We start from the raw sequence: 24,144 nt of genomic DNA on the forward strand, positions 1-24,144 counted from the left end.
AACACAAACTTACTGTGCATTCCTTCCCTAAATCACCTGCTTTAGTGACCACAACATCAAAACAATACCAAAATATTATAACAGTGCAAATGGGGCTGAACACGTTTCTGTACCATTGACAGCTAACAATGTATTGCCCGTAGCTTTACATAGTAGGTTTTGACACCTGTTTCCCAATCATTGGTGTCTATGAACTTCCATAGTGAAAAAATCAAATTTATACTCATATACATAAAATTAAATATAATAACCCATTTAGCTAATTTATAGTCATAAGGAAGCTGAGCAACAAATACTAAAGATCAAAGTAAACTTTCTGTGAACTTTTGAGGAATCCATTACATACCAGCATGCAATGTGTAAAAAGCTACTCAACAAAAAGGCTCTATAAGCATCTTGTGTTTTAACCATAGTCAAGGGGCTAAATAAAGCCGAGTTTGTAAGTCATTGAGAAGGACAGGCCCGAAACACTGAGCTCATGTATTCCTTAGAGACTGGGACACAGAGAGCACCATATGGGTTTCAGTGTAACTGATAGGGACTCCTCGGCTCTGTTTCCTCACATCACATTCGTAGGCATGGTCATGAATACAACAAGCGCTAGCAGCTCTGGAATCCTGACTCACACATACAAGCACAGCCATGTGGCAACTTATCAGCAAGCCGATGTAATCTATAGATACTAAACTACAGAAAACTCAAGTGTTCCAAACAAAGTACTAAAGGCATAAAGACTTTTCACTTAGCAAGCCAAGTTGCACTTTGCAAGGGAATTGTCCCAAGAGCTTAGTGAATGCGGTGAAGTTTCACTTTGCAAAGAATAACCAATCACATGCAAGGAAAATAACAAAAAAAGCAATGTTCCTGCATATGTTTGGACAATGGAAGTCAGCAGAGCAAAGCTCTGGGGAAAATTCAAAGTGAAGCTTTTCTTGAAAAGTGAAGAGTCTATTTGCCTTTAGTAAATCAACCCCAATATGTTCCTAAAACTCTACAAGGATATGTGAAACCATGGTGAACTTCCTTTGCCCAGCGTTAAAAAAAGAAATAAATAAGACAGCTTTGCCAACAAACTTTGAAGTGCTATGTCCTTCTAATTATGCTCGGAAGTCCGTGATCATATGTATTACCGCTGCTTTCCCTGAGCAGTCCACTCTAGGGATGGAAATTGTAATCACAGAGCTCCATGCATTAAAGGAAGCAGTGATCCATTAAGCGTTACACATTTACTTAGCACTGCGGCTACAGACAGACTCAACAGCTACTTTGCTGTTTTGGCTAAAGAGGAAATATCAGCTCATTTATCAAAGTTGATCCACATGCAGATACTGTTACTATTTCCCACAACTCACAAGAGTATTTGATAAAATGTATCTAAATCAAAGACATTGTTTCATTACAGCTTCAGTAGGAAATGTTTTTTTTTTTTTTTTTCCAAAATGAAAATGTTTAAAGAATAACTGAGACTCAGTTCACACTGCAGCAAACTGAAAGTTGCGTGACTTACGGTGCGACTTTGCCAGGCGACTTAAGGACTACTTTGATGCGACTTTAGAAGTGCCTTCCAGGAATGCCTGGGTAATCTTCCTTTATGTCCCAACTAAATCACATCAATATAAATGAGGATCTGACTTGGAGGCGACTTCTAACAAATGTCTATGGGCTCAAGTCGGATAGAATCGCCTTTAAGTAGTACAGGAACCTTTTCCAAAGTCTGAGCGACTTCAGTAGCGTTAATTAGCCACTTGCCGATCGCTCATTTGAGCTCTACTGCGGCAAAGTGGTTAGTTATCGTCCAGCGACGTAGACCTACGTCGCTGGACTCCTCCCCTTGTGGGCGGCGCTCACGCACCGCCAGAGGCTCACTTCCGCTGTATTCATTCACAGCGGGAGTCGGCCAGGGGAGGAGCGGCGGCGATCGCCGCTGCTCTTCCCCATCGTCGGGGAATCGAGTCTGGAGATCCGCCTGCTTGTGTAGACAGAGCGGGCGGATCTCCTAAGTGACAGGCAGGGTCAGATTGCAGGGTTCAGCATAGCTGAACATGCGATCTGTCCTTGTGTCACTCAGTCACCTCCCCCCACCCACACATGTTAGTAAGCACCAGGCATACATTAACCCCTCCCTCTCCAATAAAATTAACCCCTTCACTGTCAGTGTCATTTTTACAGTAACAGTGCATATTTATAGCACTGATTACTGTAGAAATGTCACTGGTACCCCCAAAAGTGTCAAAAATGTCAGTCAAGGGTCTGATCTGTCCGCCGCAATGTCGCAGTCCCGCAAAAAAAAATCGCAGATCTCCGCCATTACTCGTTAAAAAAAAAAACACCAAAAATGACAGAAATCTTTCCCTTAGTTAGTAAACGCAATAACTTTTGCGCAAACCAATCAAAATACGCTTATTGTGATTTTTTTTACCAAACATATGTAGCAGAAAACAAATTGGCCAAAAATGTTACAAAATTTAGATTTTTACATTTTTTTGGGGGGGGAATTTCATATAAAAAAATGTGAAAAATATTGTTATTTTTTTCAAAATTTCCGCTCTTTTTTTGTTTATAGCGCAAAAAGTAAAAATCGCACAGGTGATCAAATACCACCAAAAGAAAGCTCTGTTTGTGGGAAAAAAAGGACGTAAATTTAGTTTGGGCACGTCCGCGCAATTGTCAGTTAAAGTCGCACAGTGCCGAATCGCAAAAAGTGGCCTGGACGCAAGACAGCACAATCCTTCGGTGGTAAAGTGGTTAACCACTTAAGCCCCAGCCCTATTTCGGACACTTTTTGTTTACAAGTTAAAACCAGTATTTTTTCCTAGAAAACTACTTAGAACCCCCAAACATTATATATATTTTTTTAGCAAAGACTCTGGAGAATAAAATGTCGGTCATTGCAAAATTTTTTGTCACTCGGTATTTGCGCAGCGGTCTTTAAAACGCCATTTTTTTGGAAAAAATTTGAAAAATCACATCTCACTGCATTTAAAAAATACTAAACAGTAAAGTTAGCCCATTTTTTTTTGTATATTGTGAAAGAACATGTCACGCCGAGTAAATAGATACCCAACATGTGACGGTTTAAAATTGGGCCCCCCCGTGGGATGGCGACAAACTACGGTCAATAGAGATCTCAATATGCAACGTTTTAAATTTATTTAACGGTTACCAGTTTAGAGATAGAGTGTAGCTCTTTTTTTAAATTATTGCCCACGCTCTGGGCGATCGCAGCGATACCTCACATGTGGGGTTTGAACAGCGATTTCATTCGCGGCTCGACTTGCGTATACGTTTTTTTTGTGCGCGAGCTAACGGTGACGGGGGCGGCTAAATTTTTTTTTTTTTCTATTTATTTTTTATTTTTTTTTAAACTTTATTACAGATTTAGGCTCCATGTACACGGGACGCTGGAAATGGCCGTTTAGGAGCAGTTGGGCGTTTTTTTCAGAAGCCCCTGAACCCACCTACATTTTATCTTATCTGTCCATGTACACCAGGTCGTTTACAGTCATTTGCAGGCAGTTGCGTTCAGGGACTGTTTTTAGAACGCAATTATTTGCGTTCGAACGTGTGTTTCCCGGCGTTTCAAACGCACAAACGCGTCCGAACGCGTCTGAACGAGTCCGAACGTGTCTGAACGCGATGACTCGCGTTTAGCGTTCGCGTTTTTCCATTTTAAAGGGGAATAATTTTTTTGACCTCTAGGAACGCTTCTAAACACAAACGCCCGCAAACGCTGCTAAACGCCCGCTAAACGCGGGTACAAACGCGACCGAACGGACGTTTCAAACGTCCTAAAAATTCCAGCATTCAAAGGGACTTTTAACAACGTCCCGTGTACATGGAGCCTAAAAAAAAAAAAAAAAAAATCTGATCACTTTTATTGCTGTCACAAGCAATGTAAACATCCCTTGTGACACCAATATATAGTGACAGGTACACTTTATGGAGGGATCGAGGGTCTAAAAGACCCTCGACCCCTCCACTACACTTCCCTGTATGCAAAATGCCGAAAACGGCATTTTTGCATACAGCCATTTTTCAAATTTGCCGCCTTTTGCAGCACAGTAACCCGGAAGTGACGTCATGGACACCGCCTCCTGGTTACGTCATCGGAGACCCGATCGATGCCGTTTCCGGCATTCATCGGGACTCCATCCAGCCGGCGGACACGGAAGGCGGCGGGAGGGGGGGGGACGTCCCCTCCCGCCCCCCCGGGTAACGATCGAGCGGCTCCCGAGCCGCATCGGTCGTTACCGACGGAAAGCCGACCGTCGGCTTCAAACCACGGTACCGGGATGATGCCTCTAACTAGAGGCATCATCCCGGTATAAACCCGCAAAGTGTACCGACGTACCGGTACGTTAGAATGCGGTAAGTGGTTAAGACAGCTCTCATTGACTAACATAGGATTTCACAAGTTATGAGTCTTGAGGTCTTAGAAGTCGGAACCTAAGTCGCAGCAGTTTTAACTGAGCCTAAAAGCATAACATTTTTTTAGCTTTGGAAAGAGTGGAGATGGATTAGAACCCCTGTCAGTTTTTTTTTGTGCTGTCTGTGCCACTGTTAAGGAGTATGACCCTCTCTATTTGTCCTGTTTACCATTATCATTGAAAAGGACAGTAAAAGAAAATTCCAAGTATTAAAGGGGAAATCTTCCAAAGGAGACACTAGTTCTGGTGACCTGGGGGTCCCCAAGGGATTCCCTTAATTTGCAGGGATTTCCCCTCACTTCCTGTTTGGCTATGGGACAGGAAATGAAGGGAAATCCCTGAAATAGGACACAGATGACAAAAAAATCAGACGGGGTTATTACCCTCCCTTGCTATATTCAAAATAGAAAAACATTTTGCCTATAGTTCTACTTTGAGGGTCCATGCACACTGCCAGTTCCCTGGGCAGAAAAAAATTTCTTTCTGCCAGAAAACTGCTTTAAAAACCGCAATCCAGAAGGGTTTTATTTTTTAGACTCTAAACCCAGAGCCTAAAATATGCCTCTAAATGTCCTAATGCACATGAACACACAGGATAACTTTGAGCTGCTTCTACAAGCAAAACACAAAACTCTTGTAAAAGCAGCATTTTTTTAAGCCCGCTGTAAATGGACCCTCCATGCCAGGCTTCTTCTTGGAGATACCACAGAAAGTGAGGGAAAATCACAGCTGTCACTGGAACAAGTGTCCACACTGAAAGGTTTTGAAAGGTTTCCCCTCCCTTTCCCTAGTTCTAGTGACAACTGTAGCATTCTGAATTTCCCATCACTTTCTGTCCTGGTGGCCATTGACATGGACAGGGTGAATCTCCCCAGCAGAGACAGCATTAAAGAGGAAGTAAACCCTCCTCTGCAACTTGTACCTATAGGTAAGCCTATGATCAGGCTTACCTATAGGTACTGTAAATATCTCCTAAACATGTACCATTTAGGAGATATTTACCTTACATGCAGCCAGTGACGTCACTGGCGCATGCGCTCTGAAGGAACAGCTGCTGGTGCTGTTCCTTCAGAGGCCGTGCCGTGACTGTTGGCTCCCGCGCGTGCGCGGGAGTGATTTCACCGCGGCTCCGGCCAATCAGATGGCCGGATGCCGCGATCCCGGAAGACGGGCGACTGGACATGTCGCCTGTCATACAGGTAAGCGGGGGGCACGGCGGGGGCTCATTCTAAGGTAAGTATTTCATAATGAGCTAGTATGCGATGCATACTAGCTCATTATGTGTTTCTCTTTCAGGTTGTAAAAAAAAAAAAAAAAAAAGTTAAACGAGTTTACAACCTCTTTAAAGACCTGACAGGGATTCTATACCTTTTCTACTTTATACAAAGCCATAGAACTTGGTTTTGGCTTTATATACACTTTAAACATCTAGCATCTAGTAAAATGTTTCATTCAATTACTTTGTAGAACTGTGTCTCTAGACTGGATGGGCCAATACTGGACAGAGGCAGCGATAAATGTGCCAAAATCTGCACGATCCAATCCTTCAGCGCCACTGCCAAAATTCTAGGTCAAGCAGGAGACAAATACAAAAATATGCATGAAGACCAAACACAAACATGTGATGTGATCAAAGAGGATAACTATCAAGCAGCAATACCATGTGTTTCTAATAAAAATGCCAAATATTATCAAATTGGGTCTAAAACAACCTGATACTCTATAATCACCATGTTAACTGGCACCTAACCCAAGAAGATTAGAGGCAGATCAAAGAACTGTGGATTCAGTCTGGCATTACGATTTTCCAGTACTGACCTCTTGGATTAACTTCTATATACCACCACTGGAATGTGTAACTGGTAACTCATAGGCCAAGCCAGAAAACAAGACCCACCGAGGCTTCTCCACATTACCTCTATAGACTTTAAACTATTGACACTCCAAACATGATGCAGCTCATAAACATACAACTGGTACTCGTGGAACCTTTATAAATATACTTGTATCAAGTTTCATTAACATTTAAAAGATAACAGTGCTGGAGAAATAGCTGATAAATATACTGTACATACTATAAAAGAATTATATAATAATATATAATGGCTGCACTCAACTAATCTAATGATTGGATAAATCAATAAATGTGAAACTTGTGCCAAATAACAATACTTAAAATGAGCACATAAATACCGTGTATGCAAATAGCAAACTGATAGTGTCAAGTAAATAAATCTAAATATGGTGTAAACATCAAGTGCAATAAATTATTAATTAGCAACAAACATATGGGGTTGGTGTATACATATAAATAAATTAATATAATAATATTATATTAATAAATAAATAAATAAATAAATATGTTGCCCCCCTATTGGCCTAAACACCGATATTGATTTAAATTGTTTTATATCTAATAATTAGCTATTTATTAATATCAACATTATCCACTGCCTATATCTGTTAGTCTTGATCATAATTTGTATACATTTACTAGTTTTATCTCCCTAAATTGTATTAATTTGATATAATACTAACTAATCCATTAATAATTTGTAGATTCATCTCTACTTTTTATGGTAGTGGGTGCTTATTGTGCATTTATAAATTCCTATCTTACACACCCATTTGACACCTATAATTTACCTTTTATATATTCATATATTTATAATATGTATCTTCATATATATATATATTCTTGACTCAATTAATCATATTTATTTATTTTTTCTGCCCATTTTGTAGTATTTTTCTTTTAACCACTTAAGCCCCGGAAGATTTTACCCCCATTCCGACCAGGGGGTATTTTGCGATTCGGCACTGCGTGATTTTAACGGAAAATTGCGCGGTCGTGCGACGCTGTACCTAAACGAATTTGGCGTCCTTTTTTTCCCACAAACAGAGCTTTCTTTTGGTGGTATTTGGTCACCTGTGCGATTTTTTGATCACGCGCTATAAACAAAAAAAGAGCGTCAATTTTGCAAAAATAACAATATTTTTCACATTTTTTTATATGAAATTCCCCCAAAAAAAATGTAAAAATCAAAATTTTTTAACATATTCGGCCAATTTGTTTTATGCTACCTATGTTTGGTAAAAAAAATCGCAAAAAGCGTATTTTGATTGGTTTGCGCAAAAGTTATCGCGTTTACTAACAAAGGGAAAGATTTTTGTCATTTTTGTTGTTTTTTTTTTAACGCGTAATGGCGGCGATCTGCAATTTTTTTTGCGGTACTGCGACATTGCGGCGGACAGATCGGACCCTTGACTGACATTTTTGACACTTTTGGGGTTACCAGTGACATTTCTACAGTAATCAGTGCTATATATATGCACTGTTACTGTAAAAATACACTGGTAGTGAAGGGGTTAACTTTATTTGGGAGGGAGGGGCTGTGTGTGTCCCTAGGGGCGTGCTTTCTACTGTGATTGGCTGTGGCTTCAGCTGTAAGGACACTGATCAACGGATCTACATAGTAGATCCATGTGATCAGTGTCTTTGCAGCGAGGAGAATGACAGGCAGCTTGTTTACACAAGCTGCCTGACATTCTCCCTCTCCCCCGCCGATCGCCGAGTGGCCGGCGGACATCGGGTCCGCTGGTCACACGTGCGGGGGGGTCCGTGACCACGCGGGAGCGCGCCTCCGGGGGCGCGCGCTCGCTCCCTAGACCCTCACAAGCAAGCAACATAGCCCTACGTTAGTTTGCCTGTGAGGGGCTGACCGCCGACGTAGATAGTCGTGCGGCGGTCGGCAAGTGGTTAAAATTATTTTCTATGGTACGTCATATTGTCAATTGTATTATCATAATAACATTTAAGGACACGTTTAGAATTTTAATATACCTTATCTATATATTTTTTATTTTTTATTAACAATGTAATTTAATTTCAATGTCTGTTATATATTATTATAATTAAAAAAAAGGTGCATATAAATACGCACAAGCGGCGCTAAAACCCAAACTTGTCAAAGGATTGGGTAATAAAACCTATCTGGCATAGGTATAATAGTTGAACAAACAAATATGCATATGTAGACCAATACAATATATATCTGCATAAAAGATATCAAAATAAAATTATTTAAAATCATAAAATTAGAGTCCGTGCAATAGAAAAGTCCATCACCAACAGTATTACATGTGGGTATATTAGAACAATGTTCCTCATATAGCGCTGCCCGGTGTATACCTCCACCTCACCACTCGTGGGACACCTGAGTAAACACGCTTACCAGAAGGCTCCTAGATTGAGGCCTGTAGAACTAATCCTGCCTGGACTCTCTCAGTAATCCGATCCCTGAAGGAGCCGATCATACCAATAGTAATCTCCAAAGGATATGGTGCATAAGGAGGGAGCAAAAAAAAACCACATAGGGCAATACCGTTTGCAAAAAAAGCATGCACCTTTATTTATAACGCCCCCCCTCACCCATTACACTCACATCACATCAAATCAAAAACAGCATGTAGTGAATCAATGGCGCTACGGTCACTGCCGACCGCTTACCGGACTCCCGCTCGCTTGTCGGCGTCCCGGAAGTGCCGGACCTCGAGATCGTGCAGCATCCTGTTGCCAAGGTGACCGCGCAAGTCCCCGCCCTAACGCGTTTCGTCAGAGGACTTCAACGGAGAGCGGAATGGACTTTTCTATTGCACGGACTCTGATTTTATGATTTTAAATCATTTTATATTTATATCTTTTATGCAGATATATATTGTATTGGTCTACATATGCATATTTGTTTGTTCAACTATTATACCTATGCCAGATAGGTTTTATTACCCAATCCTTTGACAAGTTTGGGTTTTAGCGCCGCTTGTGCGTATTTATATGCACAGGCTTTTGATTAAGTACAAAGCGCTGGGTGATTGAGTTTCAAGGTTCTTTCATTTTTCATTTTGATATTCTTATAATTATTACATTTTAGTTTGTTTAATACATTGGGACTTCACCTCATGGACTAAAAACTATTCCTGCCCCATCACAATCATTATTTTGAATTAGCAACAATGAAAAGCTTTGCCGCTACCTATACAAATATATAGAAGAGATTTACGGGCCCTTCCAAACAAAAAGATGGCGCTGCTGCTTCTAGGTGGGCCTGCCATTGTTGACAATTAGAGGCGTATTGGCCGTCCAATGAGGGTGTTCTGTATTTATACCTACGACGCGAGTGCGATCACATGACCCTTGAGAGCGTCAGCTGCGTGCTGACGAAATGCGTTGGAACGTCTGATCCCAATCACGTTGCCACGTCATTTCCGGCTCCGGGTGGAACGTAAACCGGAACGCGGAAGCGGCGTTCACCTGGCTTTTCGGCTTTTTATGTCTTTTATCTGCTGTAACCAAGAAACCACAATGTAAGTGTAATTCCTTTAATAAAAATTATTGTACCGATATACTTCACCATGGGAGTTTCTTCTTGTTATCCTAATATGACCCATGGGAGCTTTGATTTCTGGCAGTGAGATTACTCCAAGGTGGATGATTGGTGGAAATTGGTTCATTACCCTGTCTTTAAAACCTGTGAATCAAGTCTTCTACCGACCCCTATAATTTAGGGGTCTGTCATATCCGGTAAGCAGTTTGATACACCGGGTGGTCCTGCATTTTGGTGGAGGTGCTGTTATCAGAAGAAGTGTAATTATAGGATTTATCAGATATTCCATACTTATCTGGACGGTGCTATTTGAACTGATTTCCTATGGTCCATCATCATCTATTGTTGGGACTTTTTGTTTGCACTATTTATTTAGTCAGTCACTTTGCACTTTAGGATCACCTATTTATATATATTTATTTAATATTTATTTATTTATTAATATAATATTATTATATTAATTTATTTATATGTATACACCAACATCATATGTCTGTTGCTAATTAATAATTTATTGCACTTGATGTTTACACCATATTTATATTTATTTACTTTTGTTATTTGTTATTTTGTATCAATTTACTATTGTTATTTGGCACATGTTTCACATTTATTGATTTATCCACTCATTAGATTGGTTGAGGGCAGCCATTATATATTATTATATAATTCTTTTATATCTGACGTGTTTATACGTTTACGCTGGGGCTCCCAACTCTTGATTTATTCACAACTTTACTTAATTTGTTTTTTTTTTATACTCAAAACTTTTCACTGCGCGGGTACTGTTGGTGATTAACACCAATATTTTTCATACTGTATATAATGCCTGGAGTTCGTATGCTTTCCCTGTGCCTATGTGGGTTTCCTCCAGGTTCTCCAGTTTCCTCCTACACTCCAAAGACATGCTATTAGGTAAAATGGCTCCTATCTAAATTGGCCCTAGTATATGTATGTATGTATGAAGGTGGATTAGGGACCTTAGATTGTAAGCTTCTTGAGGGCAGGGACTGATATGAATGAATAATATATGTGAAAAGCGTTGCCTAAATTGACAGTGCTATATAAGAACCTGTAATAAATATATATATATATATGTGTGTGTGTAAAGAGAGGTTTATTTTGTCTCAATTGTTCAGAAATGGCACCTCTGGGCACACAGATTGAAATGTTGAGACACTGGTAGGATACCAAGGTAACCACTTTCTTAAGACTTATTCAATCTTATTTACCTACACAAAAATAAATTGGTCCACAAACTGTCACATTATGATGTCAAAAAAATGTATACTTTTCACTCCATCTATTAATTAAACATTTCAATTTTTTAAACTATATATATATAACTTCAAACCTTTATGATGCATAGAAGGTATTATCTCCATACAGAGACCTGAGGCACCCAGTAATAGATCTGGGCACGTGTGTTGAGTGCCATGGTCTAGCAATACCACTGTTTTTCAGTACATACAATCTTGGCTGTTCAGTGAGAGCAGCAGACTCTCATTTGATAGAACAATCATATGAAAAATAATCTTTTCCTACTGAAAATTCTAGCCCCATTGCAGTGGCCATCCCGTGGCAGTAAACCCCAGCTCTGATGCCTAAGTCATACTTTATTATTCAGCCTATAAACTTATTTTGTTTCAGTTAAAGAGGAAGTAAACCTGCTGAAACAAATGTGAAAAAAAAAAAAACCTGTAAAGACAAAGGCATATAATGAGCTAGTATGCATCGCATACTAGCTCATTGTGAAGTACTTACCTAAAAACGAAGCCCCAGCAGTGTCGACAGGACGGCCAACATGTTCGGCCGTCCTGCTTCCTGGATCGCGTCCTCCGGCCATCTGATCACTCCCGCGGAGCCGCCGTTCACGGCACTGGGCTCTGAAGGAACGCACGGGTGGCCGTTCCTTCAGAGCGCATGCGCCGATGATGTCATCGTATGCATGCACTGTAAATATCTCCTAAACGGTGCATGTTTAGGAGATATTTATAGCACCTATAGGTAAGCCTTAATATAGGCTTACCTATAGGTAAATGTCAACAAAGTGGGTTTACAACCACTTTAACAAAAAATTGTCACTTAGGCCTGGTTCGTGATTTCCAGTGCAACTTTCATGCGACTTGAATGGGACTTGGTACACTCTATGGTACTCAAGTCGCAAGAAAGTCACATCAGAGTAGTGCAGGAACCTTTTTTAAAGATGCTGTGACTTTAGTCATAGATTGGAACAGGGCATCCACAGGACAGCCATAGATTGGAACAGGGTGCCATTGAAACAAATGGGTTTAGACTTTATGCATGGCAAGTCACATGACAAGTTGCACTTGTGTGAACTTGTGTGAACTCTTGTAACATCTGTATCTTACAAAACCACCTATGTGCTTTTGGTTATGTGTTGGTGATATACATTAACTGTATAGAAAACACTAGCATGAAGTATAGAAAACACTAGCATGAAGTATCACAGCAAATACAGTGCGAAACAGTACATCCAGGTCCATACTGATAGAACATATGGTATATACCACCAGGGTAAAGTAGTAGTATGGCCAAAAACAGTTCATGTAAAATGTAAAGAAGGTAGATGGGAAACTGGATGAAAGAGATGGTCCACATTGAGTACAGTAAAAGGTGTATGTCCTCCAGGGCTCAATGGAGATGGTGACTTGGAACTAAAATGTTCCTGAAAAACAGTATGTAGGGAGAAGATATGGTATAGATAAGGGTGTAGGGAGGAATAAGTAGCTGTAGAAGGAGCAGGAGGGGAAGAAAATATGGACAGGGAGAAGAGTTGTGGGTATGAGGAGGTGTACTTTACACAGGATCCAGGATAAGCCCAGAAATCCTATATCTCATTAGGTGATATCAGAAAGGTCAATAAGACATGATAGTTTTCTTTTATTTAAGAAGAATTTTCGGCAAGCTATCTCTGTTTAATACAATTTCTTTGCACTTTTTAATGAAACAGAACTAAAGTGAAAACTCTCCCACATACTAGATAGCAGGCTTTACTTCTGGAGTTACTATTAATGTGAGTCATCACTATGCATACTATATATAGATAATAATTAACATACCTACATGTTTTAAAAACACAAATGGGTGTCACAGTTGACATCTGCCAAAGGGGTGACTAAAATAACCATTGTTAGAAAACTGAATGAAGCTCTAGTTCTGCTCGGAATAATATTTTCCCTTTAAGAAAACTGCAAGGCTTAAAATTGTAAAATTGTACTGTCCGAATCCAAGCATGTAAAACTGATATATGTGAACCACATAAATGTGATGGCTAAGGCATTCTATTCTGAAGATACTATACTGTATATATATATATTATATTATCAAAAGTATTCGGACGCCTGCCTTTACACGCACATGAACGGCATCCCAGTCTTAGTCCGTAGGGTTCAATATTGAGTTGACCCACCCTTTGCAGCTATAACAGCTTCAACTCTTCTGGGAAGGCTGTCCACAAGGTTTAGGAGTGTGTCTATGGGAATGTTTGACCATTCTTCCAGAAGCGCATTTGTGAGGTCAGGCACTGATGTTGGAGAAAATGCCTGGCTTGCAGTCTCCACTCTAATTCATCCCAAAGGTGTTCTATCAGCTGGGGTCAGGACTCTGTGCAGGCCAGTCAAGTCAATCCACCTCAAACTCGCTCATCCATGTCTTTATGGACCTTGCTTTGTGCACTGGTGCGCAGTCATGTTGGAACAGGAAGGGCCATCCCCAAACTGTTCCTACAAAGTCGGAAGCATGAAATTGTCCAAAATGTCTTGGTATGCTGATGCCTTAAGAGTTCCCTTCACTGGAACTAAGGGGCCAAGTCCAACCCCTGAAAAACAACCCCACACCATAACCCCCCCCTCCACCAAATGATTTGGACCAGTGCACAAAGCAAGGTCTATAAAGACATGGATGATTGAGTTTAGGGTGGAGGAACTTGACTGGCCTGTACAGAGTCCTGAGTCCTGACCTCAACCCGATAGAACACCTTTGGGATGAATTAGAGTGCAGACTGCGAGCCAGGCCTTCTCATCCAACATCAGTGCCTGACCTCACAAATGCGCTTAAGAAGAATGGTCAAACATTCCCATAGACACACTCCTAAACCTTGTGGACAGACTTCCCAGAAGAGTTAAAGATGTTATAGCTGCAAAGGGTGGGCCAACTCAATATTGAACCCTACAGACTAAGACTGGGATGTCATTAATGTTTATGTGCGTGTAAAGGCAGGCATCCCAATACTTTTGGTAATATAGTGTATATATATATGTGTGTGTGTGTGTATATATATATATATATATATATATATATATATATATATATATATATATGGTTTTGCCTTCTGGATGATCTATGGGTTCTGCATATACAGGTCTTCTGTTTTATTTTTCTATTGGCTAATCTAGATGGATTTGTGTCTTCTTTCAACCTAATATGTAACTATGTTATCATTGCATTAAGCTTTTTATGTTACATCTGTGCTTTGGAACATATTATAAAGTCAATCCAGGCCTTTTTCTAAGCTGCAACATTGATACCTCTATATAGCTAATGAAGACAAATAAAACAAGTCAATCATAGAACTTTGTGTTTGCACTTAGGTTTAGTCATTGAGTAGTAGTACATGCACAGGTGTGCAGCACAGTTCAGTTTCGGCCAACGCACGCTGTGTTGATGACTTTCAGGCTTTTATTGTAGCACCTGACATCAGTACAGTTACGACTGGTAATCTTAGAAATTTGCGGTATTTTATTACACAACATCTCTAGCAAAGTGAAACTCAAGTTTTCCATTGAGCTAAGCTGAGCAGAAGAAGAAATGTAAACAATGCCTGATTTGCTATTTGAAATGAACACAGTCCTGTGTTCAAGCAAACACACTCTTTTTCACATTAGCAAAAAGAAAAAAATATATTATTTCAAAATTAAAAACTTTTTTCATTTATTTTTTCGTTCTGAAAGCCTAGGTCACGATGACGTCACACAATCGCTCGATTTCACAGTCAGTGTTGATGGGGGAATCCCTCCCACAGCGCTATTGTGTTCTCCTGGCGGGGAGCCTTCCTAGCGTTGCCCATTATAGCCACCAGAAGTAATCATTTGGGAAAAACCCAAAAGGCTGGTTGTACACAAGTCGATAAAACAACCAGGATGCCCATACATGGATCAAATAAAGTTGTAAGGCGGCTCTCGCGCTATCACTGAAGTAAAATAGTAAATGACTAACAGACGTCAAGCACCAATTAGGCAAACCCTGGGCTAAAAACTGAAATAAATAAATAAATGTAAGGCCTCTTTCACACGGGCGTTTCCGATCAGATCCGCCTGTCAGTTTTTTAGGCGGATCTGATCGGATGCCCCATTCAGCCCTATGGAGCAGCGGATGACAGCGGTGACATGTCTGCCTATTTTCCATCCGTCCTGGGGATCAGATTGGATGGGAGCGGTCCGCTCTCATCCGATTCCCCATAGAGAGCAGCGGGGCTCTGACACCTCCCTCTCCGCACTGTGTGCGGAGACGGAGCTGTCATCCGCCGGCTCAGCGGGGATCGGCGGATCGATCCACGCTGAGCAGAGCACGGTCCGCAACGGAATGCAGACCTTGTGAAAGAGACCTAAGGTGGGGGGCTATTAAAGTGATACCGTGCATATAGTCCTATAAAACATATAGCATCCAAATAAGATTACGGCATTCAAATAAACTATGTATGGTGCAATGATTTACAAAGCCAAAATACCATATTATGAATAAAAAAATAATAAATGAAAAATGACACAAATAATAAATAATATGAGTGCAAAAAAATATTTCATATAAGATCAATCACAGTGTGTCCCTTGACCATGTGATAAACGCAAATAAATAAATAATATGTGGACTTCCAAAGGTAACATGGTGACACCTCTGTGCTCACAGGCCGCTCACCTTACTGCTGTAAGGTAACAGCATTGGATATCAAACTTTTCAGTACAAATCCTGCCCTCTCAGCACCTCTAAGGGTAAAACAGTCACCTCTACGATCCTCTTCCTTTACGCTTTATTGGGCTCCATATTATATGTGGCTGTGAATTCGCCTTATTCCTCCTGAATTGGATGAATTTCCATTCATGCATGGCAGGCTTTAAAGCTGTGCACCCTTCTATCATTATTTCTTAGTGGTTTAAGGTTAAGCTGGATACACATTATACAACTTTTGTTGTTCGATTTACTTTAGATTTGACCTCATATTATATATGTTTGGTAAATAAAAAGGAAAAATCTAAAGTAAATTGTATAGTGTTTAGCCATACCCATGAAGATTTCTCTCATTCGGTGTGCTGAATGAGATAAATCAAAAGAATCCCCCATCCACACTATAGAACTATTAAGGGATCAGTGGTACCAACAGAACAAAATAAAGCATCATTTCTTGGGAAAGCCCAACCAGGGTTTTTCCATCATCAGCTCTTGGGGCTTGTTTATACCACAATCCCCGTGTTCACTGGGTGTTTTTGAATGTGCGTTCCATGTGTTTTCAGTGCATTTTCTGTGGAATCTTTTGAATTTTGGAATCCTAACTTTGTTTAAATTTAGAGAAAGAGTTGCTCTCAACGGCCATCCTGATAGTGGTGCCACATCCTATATAAGTAACAAAGAGATTGGTTCCCCTGGAGGTGGGACTTTAAGGCTCCATTCACACCTGGGCGTTTTTGAGTGTTTTTCAGCTCCAAAAATGCTCAAAAAAAAAACATTCCAAAACGCCCAACAAGTAAAACCCCATTCATTTAAATGGCCCCTGTTCACATCTGAGCGTTTTGCAAAACGCCTGTAGCTGAAAAAAGTACATGAGCTTCTTTTTGGGCTGATTACCAGCGTTTTTGATAGATGTCAATGCCTGCCTCCAAAAATGCCTGAAAAAAACGCCTGAAAATCGCTGTAAAAATCGCAGTAAAAAAAAATGTGCGAAAACACTACGCTCAAGTGTGAATGCAGCCTTAAGGCACTCCAAATGAATATTACAAATAATGTCATACAACGGTAATTTATTGAAAAAGTAACACGTTAAAAAAAGGCAAACAGTAATAGCATTACATATGGTGCAGATGACACAGGTACTGTAGAAGAATAAACCCAACGCATTTCAAAGTGCAAGACTTCCGGGTAATTCTGACTTAACAGTATTTTTGTCAACTGCATTATGTGGCGTTTTATACTGCTTGCAAAATATTAAAACCAAGCCGAGCTGTGAGAGCCTGCGTAGCGGGTCAAGGTGGTAATATGTGTCCAAGAAAGGGGGGGAGGAGAGATGGGCATCCCAGTAGTTCACCCAAAGTATGAATCCCCCAGGTTGGGCCTGTTGGACAGCTGAAGTCCAGTATAGATATGGAACCCTTTGAATATTAAAGACACTGCATCAGTATGACTGCAGCTACAGTAAACAGCAAATGTTTAAATTTATTTTCTTACTAAGTTGTGTTTATGTACATCTGTGATATGATTATTTGTATATGCAGTGCATTTACATGCTTTCCAATACAGAAAATGCAGCATGCTGTACTTTTGAAATGCACGTGAAAGCGCTGTAATGGTGTAAGCTAGGCTTATTCATTTTTATTGCTTATGTGTTTGTACTGCATTCATGCTGCTTTGAAAAATGCATCCGACTGCATCTGGTATAAACAAGCCTTTGGAAGTAAAAGATTCCATACCCATGAAGACTTCTCTCATTCGGTGTGCTGAATGAGAGAAATCAATAGAGTCCCCCGTCTGCACTCAACAATTATACGTTGATCTGTTATGGAATCAGATGTACGGACAGCACAAAATAAAGCGTAAATTCTTGGGAAAGCCCAGTCACCATCCTTCTAAGAGCCAGGCACCCTTCCATCATCAGCTCTAAACAGCATGGATGGGGGAGTCTCCCCTGCCGGCTATTAAATTCTGTCGAATTACCCAAATGCTGCATCTGATTGGCTGCGGTCACAGCCAAGAATTTTCAACTGGGCAGATTGAAGATTGTCAGGCCGGGTGGTGCCGACAAGGTCACTCACAGCTTGAATTTGGAGGCTTCAGGTGACATATAAGCCATTAGTATAGTTAACATAAGAATACCTTTTGTGCTTTATTGCACAGCTTTGACCTCTCGGCGTTCCTGTACTAACTGAACTCTGAGCTCAAGCCTTGTAATGCGTGTGATCCTGCAGAATGCATTCCCCTTTCCATATAGTCACTGGGAACACATAATGAAGTCTTTTATTACAAGAAAGTAAGCAGTCTTATGGACGCTTGCACATGACCAATGCATGGTGCCATAGGGGACACGCTTCTACTCATAAATTCCACTCTCTTTAGACCTGACCAGTCTTATAATCATTTAACTCTTTGCTTCTCCAAAGATGTAATGACATCCTGACACCTCATGGGAGCAGAGCAGCCCTGCTGATCTCATTAAACATTAGGGCCACCATACACAGTACAACCTGACTATACAATCTTTGTACAGCCAACTTTAGATTTACCATAACTTTGCAATATGAGGATTTACTTATTTTATCCCATCAGGCAGGCCGCAGTACTACATAGTTGTTGGTGGATTGTATAAACCTATTTTAATGGGGAGCTTTAGAGTCCAGTAACAGGATCTCACATATGACAGGCTACAGCTACACGAGGACAAACTACAACCACTCCACACCAGTCACCTTCTTTAGGACGCATTTTGAAGAGCCTTGTGGGTGATTTTCTGTTGTGTGATTGCAGTAATGGTTGCAGGTAGGAGTTCCATGTTCTAAGGGCCCCCGTTCACACCAGAAAGGCACGTTTCCAGCACCATATGTAAACAGGCTACCCTTGCAAGACATGTGTGGGTGTCAATTGTTAATGGAACCCCAAAGACATCTTACAAGCACGCTGCATTTGCGACCACCAAACTGCATGGTACCCCATTCCAGTGCAGCCATCAAACCAAACTATTTTTTCTGAGTTGCAATACATTTGGCAGCCTAATGAAATTAATAGGCTGTCAAAACCGGAAGATGTGGGACCGCACAGGAACGCATGCGCTTCATAGTGAACAGACCCTAAGGGCCGGTTCACACCACAGAAACGCAGTCCAGATGCGTTACTGCATGCGCGTTTTTGATGCATTTCAGTGTGTTTCCAGATGCTTTTTTCCTGTTTTTTTCCACTGTGCATTTTGGTGCATTTTTTTATGCATTTTACTGCATTCCAGTGCAGGAAAAAATGCAGAATGTTCTACTTTTTTTCTGGATGCGGGACGTTCCATGCATTTTTGATGGAGAAAAAAAACGCACTGGACTGCATGTGGTGTAAACTGACCCTAAATAAGGACATGTGTGTTCCGGTGCATTTTTGATGCGTTTTACCACGTTTCAGTACAGTTCAGTGCAGAAAAATGCAGCATGTTCTACTTTTTTCTGGTATTGGAACTTACTGGTGTGAATTATGCCATTGGAAACTGTTTAACCCACTATCCATGCATTTTTGACGTGGAAAAAAACCCACACTGGACTGTATGTGGCGTGATCCGGCCCTAAAGGAGTGGCACTGCAGACATTCAAAGTGTTTTAATTTTCCCTATCTTTTTAAGGTTAATAGGTAGTTCATTGTTTACAAAACCCATTTCCAATCATAAGAGATTTCAGGTCTAGAAAAAACTTTTGAACTCTACACTCCACCATACTAATGTGACTGTTAAAAATGTTGCAGACATTTAAAAAAAAAAAATCTATTTGCGATTCAAAGTAGCTCCAGCCTAAAGCTGACCATACACTATGCAATCTGACAGTATAATCTCCTTTAGATGTATCATCAATTATGCAGTGCGAAGACCTGCCTAACTGGATGCAAATTGAAAGGATTGTTTCAACCAGCCATGCATGGATCGAAATTCGACCAGTTCAGCAAGGACCGGACAAATTTACATCCATGGATGGGTCGGCGTTTTTCCTATCGATCAGTTCTGCAAGGTATAGCTGGCAGGACTGATCAGTGTATTCCGATAGTGGGGAAATCACCCCGCTGTCAGAATACAATAACTAAGTAGGAGAGAATCGGGTCATTTTTTCATTCAAAAAAAAAAAATGAAGCATGTATGGGCTGCCAAAATACCTTCTATACACTGTAAATTTGTTTTGTTCAACTGGGCGCTGAGCCTGCGTGTATGGCCAGCTTAAATATTATTATTATTATTATACAGGATTTATATAGCGCCAACAGTTTGCGCAGCGCTTCACAAAATAAATAGGAGGACAAACCTAAACAGTCCATTCAAGTAGTATCAAATCAGGCAGGTCCTTAGCTGATTGTTGTGTGGTCCAATCAAATCTATTGAATGATTGAATTTAGACTAAATTTAGGGTCAGATCTGGGGGGGGGGGGTCATGTTGACATGTTGGCAACACTGAGATGCTATGTTTTTTTTATTTGTTTTTTTTTCTGTTGGTGTTGAACTGGATGGATTTGTGTCTTTTTTAAGGCTCGGTTCACACTGCTGCAATGGTAAAGTCATGAGACTTTTCCTGCGACTTCCTTCGAACTTGATCCAAGTTGGATGCTATTTAGGAGCCTGTACAAGGGCTGAAATCGCACCCAAGTCGGACCAAAGTAGTGCATGGATCTTTTCCAAAGAGGGAGCGACTTGTGTAGCATCAGTTAAGACAGCTCTCATAGGGAAACATTGAATTTGTCCTGTCATGCGACTCTGGGTCCCACAAGTCACATCCCATGTTGCAACAGTGTAAACCGAGCCTCAACCGGATGAACTCTGTAACTATATGTATGTTCATGAATATGACTGTATTTTAAGCCATCAAGTTATGACATTGTATTGTGAAAACACAGATGTAATGTATAGCTTAAGATAACATCTTCCAACGAATGATTAAAATCCACTTCCCTGTGTGTGTCATATCGATCAAAAGGGTTGTGGACTATAGATCGATTATCCCTATTGAGAGAAACTGATAAGAAAATAAATCCATCATTTATTAAAGTGTGTTTGGCCACCATAAAGGAGATTGTACAGATCATCAGACTTGGTGTTCAGCCATACATGATGTGATAAAACTGAACATTTAATGTCCGATTGGACATAATAATTGAGCCTCGGTTCACACTGCTGCGGTGCGAGACACCCCATGTAATTCACACAGGAATCGCAGCAGATTCCTGTGTGAATTACATGTGGTGTCTCTCAGATGCGATTTGAGCCATGGATTTGTTAGCTCAAATTGCACCGCATTTGCATCAAACTGGTGCAGGATCCTTTTTTTGTCTGCACCAGAATCTAATTGCATGGGTGTTCACACATGAGATCCGATTCTGAAAATCACGCTGCATTTTGCTAAAAGGATTGTGGGGTGTCATTAACTTAACATACACTCCGCAACTGGTTCACATGGACAGGTTGAGATTTAGATGCAGTACCGAATCTACAGCAAGCTTGCACCACATCTAGTGTGAACCCAGGCTTACAGTGACATAAAAATGACAGGGCTGAGGCTCCGTTCACATGTCAGCGTATGGATCTCGGGCAGAACCGCCGCGGAGATTATTGCAAATCGCGGTAACATCGCGCAAAAAAAATCGAGGGACGCATTACGCTCCAAAGAAGCTCTTGTACTTTTTTGGGCGTAATGCGTCCCGCGTTTTTTTTTTTGAGCGATGTTACCGCGATTCGGCAGGCGGAAATCACTGCAACATCGCTCAGCGTTTGGGGGTCTATTGCAAATCAACGGGCAACACACAGGCGTCCCGCGATTTGCAATAATCTCCGGATCGCGGGCGGAACCGCGGCGGTTCTGCCCGCGATCTATACGCTGACATGTGAACGGAGCCTGAGCGACAGATGGGGGTAAAGAAAAATCGATCATACAGTTTTTTTTGCTTTCTAAATGATTCCTGTGGTTCACTGCTTCTGATCACTCAGGAGCACAAAAGGAGAGATGTGCTGCCATCTGAATGACTTAATATGGTTGACTTACGTATGTAAGTGATTGAAAGTTGGGCTACACATGTATGGAACACTGACTTACCGTATGCAGTCGGTCTGTCGGTTTGGGTTGAACGTTTTATAGCCACCGTGATCTGAGAGCATACAGGTATGCCATGGGGTTGATTTACTAAAACTGGAGAGTGCAAAGTCTGGTGCAGCTGGACATGGTAGCCAATCAGCTTCTAACAGCTTGTTCGAGTAAGTTTTGACAATAAAAACTGACAGCTGATTGGCTGCCAAGCACAGCTGCACCAGATTTTGCACTCTCCAGTTTTAGTAAATCAACCCCTGTTTGTATAGTAATGACATGTCGCTGGTATAGAGAGATGGCTCACATGGATTACGCATCAAAAGACTGAAAAGAGTGAGATTTACTGAAACTGGTGCACTCAGAAACTGGTGTGGCTGTGCATAGTAACCAATCAGCTTCTAACTTCAGCTTATTCAGTTAGTCTTTGACAATAAAACCTGGAAGCTGATTGGTTTCTATGCAGAGCTGCACCAGATTTTGCTCTCTCAAGTTTTAGTAAATCAAACCCTATTTGTGTAGTAATGACATGTCGCTGGTATGGAGAGACGGCTCACATGGAGAGATCACACATCAAAAGATTGAAAAGAGTGAGATTTACTGAAACTGGTGAACACAGAAACTGGTGCAGTTGTGCATGGTAACCAATCAGCCTCTAACTTCAGCATGTTCAATTAAGCTTTGACAATAAAACCTGGAAGCTGATTGGTTACTATTCAGAGCTGCACCAGATTTTGCACGCTCCAGTTTTAGTAAATCAATCCTTATTTGTGTAGTAATGACATGTCGCTGGTATAGAGACAGCTCACATGGAGAGATCACACATCAAAAGACTGAAAAGAGTAAGATTTACTAAAACTGGAGCACACAGAATCTGGTGTAGCTGTGCATAGTAACCAATCGGTGTCTAACTTCAGCATGCTCAATAAAGCTTTGACAATAAAAGCTGGACGCTGATTGGTTACTATGCAGAGCTGCACCTGATTTTGCATGCTCCAGTTTTAGTAAATGAACCCTTATTTGTGCAGTAATGACATGTCACTGGTATAGAGACAGCTCACATGGAGAGATCACACATCAAAAGACTGAAAAGAGTAAGATTTGCTAAAACTGGAGCATGCAGAATCTGGTGTAGCTGTGCATAGTAACCAATCAGCTTCTAAGTTCAACGTATTCAATTAGGCTTTGACAATAAGCCCCTTTTCACATCAGCGCAATTTGACATGCGATTTGACAGGTCAATTTGCATGTCAAATCGCAGCCTATTGCCAGCAATCGGAGCGTCCCACCGATCTGCGGCGCTGCGCTGATTCCCAAAAGTAGTTTCTGCACTACTTTTGGCGACTTCTGGGATGATTTCAATAGACGAGACCCGCACAGATGTCTTTCAAGTCGCCCCCGACGTTGGACTGAAATGAGGCTTCAGATGAACGCACACGATTTCACTGTGAACGAGGGCTACAAACCTGGAAGCTGATTGGTTACCACGCACAGCTGAACCAGATTTTGCATGCTTCAGTTTTAGTAAATCTCCCACAAAAGTGTCCTGTGTACCCATCCCTGTATGGCCATACACTATACAATCCGATTGTAGAAAAGGAGGTCCATCCAATCAGTATCCAATCAGGCACAGTTGCTGTGAGATGTGAAGAGGATTGCACAGTGTATGGTTGGTCAGCCTCATGCAGTCACAGTCAGCTCCTTACCTTAGTCCTGCTCTGAAGTCAGCACGATGTCAGCAGCTGCTGTCCTCTTCACATTCACTTGTAGCTCCAGAGCAGCCAGGGGTGAAGAAGAGAAGTGAGCTCCTCGGCCTGTCAGTGAAAGAAAAGTTTCAGAGTAGAGTGTATAAAGTGAGGGTGTCAGTCCTTGGAGGAAGGTCCCAGTACAGGCGGTGTGTGCACTCGGTGCTGTGCCATTTAATAGTGACACAAGTTCGCTCCCCCCTCCATTGCCTGCCTCCAGCTCACATTGCTGGGAAGGAGTGGCCTAGTCTGTATACAAGGAGGGATGGATGTGCCCACAGCTCCGGCTTCTCCCTTTCCTTCTCAGAAACATGACTTATTTCATAGACTGGTGTGTGCAGGCAGGCTGCCAGGGACCACAGCCCTTCCCTCACATTTACCTGCCTTGGCAACCATAGAGTGCAGGCTGCAGGGACCATCCCCCCCTTTCCCTCATACTTACCTGCCTGTGTGGAAACCATAGAGTGCAGGCTGCCCCCCTTTCTCTCATACTTACCTGCCTGTGGCAACCATAGAGTGTAGGCTGCCCCCCCCCTTCCCTCACACTTACCTG

General features: G+C 41.3%; 1 protein-coding gene across 4 annotated transcripts in view; it reads right to left on the reverse strand.

The window, feature by feature from the left end:
• Positions 1-23,797, reverse strand: part of SLC4A4 (solute carrier family 4 member 4) — a 342,218-nt gene extending 318,421 nt beyond the window's left edge. The window contains exon 1 of one of the 4 annotated variants that reach the window (XM_082243062.1): positions 23,553-23,797. The gene's annotated coding sequence lies outside the window, so the exon portion shown is untranslated. The remainder of the gene's footprint in view (positions 1-23,552) is intronic. The other 3 variants (XM_082243061.1, XM_082243059.1, XM_082243060.1) reach the window with 3 other exon arrangements.
• Between the last annotated feature and the right edge of the window lie 347 nt (positions 23,798-24,144).

Source organism: Pelophylax lessonae (assembly GCF_965119305.1).
Source record: "Pelophylax lessonae genome assembly, chromosome: 1".
In the NCBI taxonomy this organism is placed as follows: Eukaryota; Metazoa; Chordata; class Amphibia; order Anura; family Ranidae; genus Pelophylax; species Pelophylax lessonae.